Genomic DNA, 7,386 nt, shown 5'->3' on the forward strand with positions numbered 1-7,386 from the left:
ATGGGTGCTAAAATATTTCCCTTATCACTAGAAAAGCTGCTATGAGAGTGCATAGCTTATGTCCTTGGGCAAGTGGACTTTCTGAGATGACACTCTAGGGTCATATGTCCCTATCCAGAGCCTGGCAGTGTGGGACCTGTAAGCATTCTGGTGTGAAGGAGCCCTAGGAAAGAAGGACTGGATGTGCCTACCCAGTTTCTCTTTGTAAAACTTACCTACCAGATAAGGCAAGGGTAGAGAGAGACCAGCAAGGTTAGAGCTAATGGCGCATCCTTCACGTGGAAGTAAACAGCCATGGCAGTTGTGCCCCCCCAGCCCTGTCCTAACAATAGTGGCTTGCACTCACCCAGTGCATCTCATGTGCATTTACCCTCTTGATCCCCACAACAATGTTATGGGATAGGTAGCAGCATGATTGCCTTTTCACAGATGAGAATTCAGGCATGGCAGGGGCGGGGTGCCCAGTCTGCTCCTAGCCTTGCAGAAAGTAATGTAGGCAGTTGAACTCTAGAGTCCAAACCCTTGGGCCCTTGAGTGAAGGATCTCACAGGAACTAGAGGTGGAAAAGAGGGAATGGGGGTAGTCACCTCTTAGGAAGTTTTATTGGGAAGATGAGCTGAGAAATAGGAGGGTCAAGGAATTTTGTTTTAAGGTAAGCAAGAGATGGTCAAGTTGGGGATGTAGAGTCTCATCTCCCCATTCCAGTACCATGTCATGTTACATGTCACACTGGTAATAAATTCTTCTGAACTATGTCCTCCCCAAGTGAGCTGCTGGGCCTCGGTCTCCCTGGCACCCAGCACATGCCTGGCACCTCATAGATGCTCAGTAAATGTGCTTTTGCCTCCCTCTTTGCCCCACAATCTGAATCTATACCAGGTTACTTTGTTAGTGCTGCAGTTAGGAGGTAGGGATCTGTATTCACAGTCCTAGGATCATATCTTTACGCCTCCCAGGGGGCTGTTTTTGAATTTCTCTGTGCTTCAATTTTATCACCTGTATAATGAGAAAATCCAGCCATGTTTTAGCACGATGCCAGGTCAATGGATGTTAGCCACAATGTTCCATGTTAGCAGTTCTCTGCAGCTTCAGGAGTAGTGAACTTCACATAAGGAGGCCTCGTCCCACCTTGTGCTAGACAAAGAGGCTCTTTATAAAGATCTTGCTGAAGGTTGGGTTTCTCTCTTTCCCTGGATGTGATTTTGGTAGTTGCCCTTAGTGCTGCCTCTCGTGGAGGGGAGATGGGCTTCTTGAGCTGTCATGGTCTTGCTGTGTCAGCAGGGGGCAGCAGCCACCTGAAAGTGTAGAGTGCGATCTGGGTCCACCCCCTGTAGTGTTAGACCTGCAGGCTGCTAGGTTCACCTTCTCAACACTTGGCAGGGGTTCCTGGGAAAGTGGTGCGGTGGGAGATGAGATGTATACACCAGAATCGATCTCCATCTGTTTCCACACGGGCATCTTTCATCTTTACATGTTCTTGGAATCGACCGCTATGTGAAAGCTGGGCCAGGTCTGCAGGGGCGGCTAGTCATTTGAGACCGGATGTTCAGTACCTGTTGATGCACCCTGTTCTCCTCAGAGCTCACCTACTTCCTTGTCCTTCCTAGTGTACTGTCCCTATCCCTTCCTCAGCCTCCTTCCTGTTCCACTCTTGGGAAATCCCTTTGGCTTCTCCCTGCCACCATTTCCGAGCCTTTGGCTTCCTGTTTGTCCACCATTCCTGAGCCCCAGACTGCCACACTCTACCGTACTCTGAACTGAGGGAACCAGGAGCCCATTTCACCGGCTGGCATACGGATGTGTGTAGTTTATTAAGAAATATTTACCAGGGTCTTTCATAGTGCAAAACACTGTGGTAGGGCTTGTTAGGAACACCAGAAAATATAATACCGTGGGTGGGGCGTCCAGTTAAGGAACACACATGCAAACAGGTAACAGGTGATGCAGGGAAGTAAAAAATAGATGACTAAAGAGGGCTGCAGTCAAGGAGGGCTCTGGGAGGTTAGGAGTGAGAACAGGGGTCTTCGGGCAGGGGACTACTCTGAAGCTATGAACTAGCCCCTGGCCTCATGCAGGAGGGGTGGTGGCAGGAACTCCCCCAAATCTTCCTGCCCACATGCCTCACTCTTCTGAAATCTGTCCTGAGCTCCTCAGACCAGAGTCTGTGTCTCACCCATCTTGGTGTTCTCAGGGCCTGGCACACGGCACTCTCCAACAAACACCTGCCCACTGACTTGATTATACTTGTGCTACTCTTGGCACAAGTTTCCCCCCTGCTTAACCTGTTAGACTTCTGCCTGTGGTTTGAGGCCTGGCTCATGTGGGCTTTTGACCAAAGGCCTTTCTGGTTCTCCAGCTCTCCAGTCAGGTCTGAATTAACTACCCCCATCCAAGTTCCCCAAGACTCTTTTGACTTATTGCAGGACTGGCCCAGGGTCACCCTGGTGTCATCCCTGACTCCATCTTGCTCAACACTTAACATGGAACAATAGACATATGTAGAATGACCGTATGTCATGTATGGTTTAAACTGGGACACTTGAGTTTGAAGGGAGGCAGATGTAGCCCAGGATTGAAAAGCACACTGTCCAGAGAGGGCTGTCGGTGGCTAGCCTCTGCCACGAGGGGCTGTATGCACGTGGATGAGTCACTCAGCTCCTCTGGGTTTTGATGTTCCAGTCTGCAAGAAGTGGGGCTGGATTGGGGGACTGGGTAGATTACCTCTCAGGTTATCTAAAGCACTAAAATGATAAGGCTAACGGAGGTTGGCGCCTGTAAGAGGCGTTCTAGTGGAGGATGTGAGATGGTGGATGTGTTTGTGAAGAGGGTTTGGAGTCAGGGCATGACAACTCTGAGGCCAGCATTGGTTAGGGCCCAGCCTGGAGGCAGTGGAGCACTGCTGGACATTTCTACTTTGGATGTGAGGTGATGACTGTCCACTGCGGTCAAGGAACTTGGAATGCTACGTGATGGTTTCTCCTTCCACAGGGCAGGCAGATAACATTGTTCACCGCACAGTGGGGATAAACCAGCTGACTTATTCATCAACATAGTTGGGAGGAAGGGGTGTCAAAATGAGTTTCTTCCCCATTTAGGACAGAGGAACATTTTGATCTAGGATGGAATGGAGATCAAGGCCATGGAGTTTGGCAAGAGAAGACAAACTCCTCCTTCCTCAGCTGTGGCTTCATCTCACGTGCTCTTCTAGGCCACCCTGTCCCTTTTCCTCTCTCCTTATGATTTCTGTGATAACACGCAGAAGGGCAGGGTCCTCTCCACACCCAACAGAAGGGATTTTCAATCATGCCAGAAGCTGCCCTTCTCCAGAGGTGAGGCAGGAATTCTTGCAGGGGTTGGGAGGCTGGGGGAAGAGTGGAGGGAAGAGTGGAAGCTGCTGGCATGGGGGGCTTCCTAGCAGGAGGCTCCTGGAGCTATACAGGTTCTCAGGCTGCTCTGTTTAGGGGAGAAGGAGAGGCTCTTGCTTAACGTCACCTCTCCCTCCTAACCTCAGTGTTGCTGCTGCTGTTTTAGCCTCCCGCTATCCTTGGAGAGACAGGCCAGGAACCCACCTATCCCTGTACCCCAGGCTGGGAGTGTGTAGTCCCTGTTCTCCCATCTGGCCTTCCTCCAGCTGATCTTTACCCAACCCCTGCTGCCACTTTGGACAGGATTTCCAAAGCCTCAAATCACAAACTCTTCCTTCTCCCTTAAAACAGTTGCATTTAGCAGAAGGGACTGTGGCTACCCAGTTGGAAGGGACTTGTCAATAACAAGAAAGGGCATGAGGCCTTAGGATGGTTTCCTTTAGAGAGAGGGAAGCTATGTCTTCATGGCACCAACAAAAACAAACTCAAGGTTTAAAAAAAAAATGCAACCAGGTATTTGGTTCACCTGCCATCTCAGATATCCTCTTTATTTTTTTTTGAATTGAATTAGTTTTCTAAAAATATATTTTAGAGACATATCCGGAGAGAATGTGACAGACAAAAAGGCAGAATCTGAAAGGCAAATTGATCTGGAAGCATAAATGGAGGGGGATGAGAGAAAACAATCTGCAGCTAGAGAAACCATAAGAATTGGAGAAAGTGAAAGAAGTGGAGCAGAAGAGAAGAAGATAGACATGAAGATATGTGCACTCAGCTAGAGGGAGAGACCTCAGACATAAAAAGAGGAAAACACTCCCAGGTGGCTAAGCTAGTAGCAGAAATGGTATTCAGTGGTGCCTAGACAGGCAGGCATCTGAGCACAGTTCAGATTTACAGCCTTCCCTTATTTTGACCTGTCTCGAGGTTTTTAGATGTGGGGCTATTCGTGGAGATGCCTGCATTCTGCAGCTGTCTGCTCGCCAGAGAAACATGGTTCTGATGTCAGGGAAATCACTGATAAGTCTTATTTCAGACATGTTCCACCCTCCGTTGGCTCCAACAGTGTTTTATATCCAATAATAGGAAACCAGATCCTGTGAGTGAACTCAAGACATAGGCAGGGCCCATGGAGGGCACAGGGGAAAGGGGTTGCCGTCCTACGAAATCCTTGAATTTCTTCTTGGAAGTAGCCATCCTATTACCAGGTAGAAGAGGACCAAGGGGGATGTGCCTGAGAGCCTCTTGGCAGCTCTGCACCATTAATTCCATGATGATTTGTGTGCCTGGGACCCAGCGGAAGCTGAACAAGCCACTCTCTAGTTGAAATACTGTTGTTTTCGTGAGGACTTGTGGTTCTGAGAATTTTATACTTCTTTGTGGGACATGCTCGTTCAGTTATGAGTATGAAAATCTGACAGTGGTATGAGGAGAGGAGAAATGTTTGGTTCCCACCCATCCTTCATCTTGAACACAGCTCAATAGGGAGGTATCATTCAGAGACCCTGCCCAGAGAGGATTCTTCTAGAACCCTGGTTCCTAAAGTGTGTCCTCTAGACCAGCAACATAAATATCACCTGGAACTTGTTAGAAATGCACATTCTCAGGCCCCCCTCGCCCCAGAAGTACTGGATCAGAAACTTGGGGATGGCACCCAGCATCTGTTTAACAAGCCTTCCAGGTGATTCTGGTGCTTACTGGAGTTTGAGAACAGGCAGGGATAGGGGATGTAACAAACGCATTTGGGCTCCTAAGAATTGTCACTTTACTCACCTTTTATTGGCCAAAGCAGGTCACCTGGCTTAACAACTTTAAAGGAGTGGAAAGTGCAACCTTGCCATGTGCCCTGGAGGAGGGAGTCTGGGGTACTGTATTTTAGGCCACAGACAGGAAAAACAGTGGCCATGAACATTATCAGGGGAGGTGGCAGAAGCTAGGGTTTGCTTCTTTTATTTTCAGAATGCATGTCTGAAAAATAGGGCCTTTGAAACATAAGCATAGTGCTGTTATATTTGGCCAAAATAACATTTCCACAATTGCCTCATAAATGTCCCTTTACAGTGGTGGCTGGTCTTCAGGTCCCCAAATAAGCCCTATAGATTGCATCCAGTGTGTTAGGTGGCTTCATTACAAGCCCTATACATTGCATCCAAGGTGTTAGGTGGCTTCATTCCGGTCTGTGCTCCTAGGGTTGTTGTTTCCATGAATCATGTGGGGGCCATAATTAACACACAGATTCTGATGTAGTGGGTCTGGGCCTGGGCCTGAGTCCCTAAGCATGCCACACTTGGAGGAGTGAGCCGTTAAGTCTTCTCCAGAGCCCCACTGCAGTCCATGCAACAAAGCCCCTGCTAGCAAGGAGCTTCCATCTAACTGTGCACCACACTGTTTGGTTTGTGTTATTAAAAAGACCCAGGCCTGGGGAATAAATTGGTTTTGGCTTTTGTGATATTGTGATTTATAATAAGATATATGTATTTGTTCTTTCTCCAATTCCTGGCACAGAGCTCCTAAAACCCTTGGAATTGCCTAAGAAGAGCCATACAGGTGTCTTTTGTTAGGTTAATGAGGCAATTTTTGGAAAGCCCCTAGATAACCTAAGGCTGGAGGTTGGTTGGCAGGGGAACCAACCATGTGATTAGAGGGTTGGAACTTTCAGTTCCATTCCACCCCCACCCCCAACCTCCTGTAAAGAAGAGAGGGACTGGAGATTGAGTTTCATTGCCAATGGCCAATGATTTCATCCATCATGCCCATGTAATGAAGCCTCCAGAAAAACCCAAAAGGATGAGTTCAGCAAGCTTCCGGGTTGGTGAACACATGGAAATTCAGGGCGAGTGGTGCACCCAGAAAGCATGGAAGCTTCTTGCTCCTTCCCACATAACTTCCCCTCTGCATCTCTTCCATCTGGCTGTTCCTTAGTTATATAATTTTATAATAAACTGATAATCTAGTTAAGTAAAATGTTTCTCTGAGTTCTGTGAGCCACCCTAGCAAATTAATTGAATCCAAGGAGGGGTCATGGAAACTGATCTATAGCTGGTAGGTCAAAGGCACAGGTGACAACCTGGACTTGCAATTGGCATCTGAAGAGGGGGGAAGTTTTGTAGGACTAAGCCCTTTTTTTTTTTTTTTGTGAGGAGATCAGCCCTGTGCTAACATCTGCCAATCCTCCTCTTTTTTTGCTGAGGAAGACTGGCCCTGGGCTAACATCTGTGCCCATCTTCCTCTACTTTATATGGGACGCTGCCACAGCATGGCTCGCAAAGCGGTGCGTCGGTGCGCGCCCAGGATCCGAACTGGCGCACCCTGGGCCGCTGCAGTGGAGCACGCACACTTAACCACTTGTGCCACCGGGCTGGCCCCAGGACTAAGCCCTTAACCTGTGGGATCTGCTCTTGTCTCCAGGTAGATAATGTCAGAATTGAGTTAATTGCTAGGTGGTATTGGAAAAAATACACATTGAGATTTGTTCCTCCAAAAGTTGTATTTTGATTTAGAAGAAGCCTAAAATTTTGCAAAATAAATTGCTATATTAATAGAATTCTTAGAACCATATTGATTCATTAAATAAGTAAACAAAAAATCAATTCCTCAAATTTATAGCAATGTACTGTTATTAAGATCTCCATCCTAGGAGACTTCCAATTTCAACTCGGACATGTAAAGAGCTTATAAGTTCTTAAACTCCTATCCCTACACCAAGAAAAAGCTGGACAAACTGAAAATCAATGACTTTTTTAAGACTTATCAGAGAACTGGTTTAAGAGCAAACTGCCACCCCTAATTCTGAAGGGACAGACAAATCAGTGAGACAGAGCAAGACCTGCTAACCTGGAAGGCACTGGAACCATAACCTGGTAGGAACACTTAAGGGGTAATTTTGAAAAATTGCTGGTGTTTGAATGTGGACCACTGTGAGTTTGAGGGACTCCTGGGGCCATAGTCTTAGGGGACACTTCACACTTGTGGGCTTCACCTCCAGGAACCCCAAGACGTTCTTTATGGTGAAGAGCCAAGAAAG

This window comes from Ceratotherium simum, chromosome 18 (genome assembly GCF_057802395.1).
Source record: "Ceratotherium simum simum isolate JZ-2026a chromosome 18, ASM5780239v1, whole genome shotgun sequence".
NCBI classification, from domain to species: Eukaryota; Metazoa; Chordata; class Mammalia; order Perissodactyla; family Rhinocerotidae; genus Ceratotherium; species Ceratotherium simum.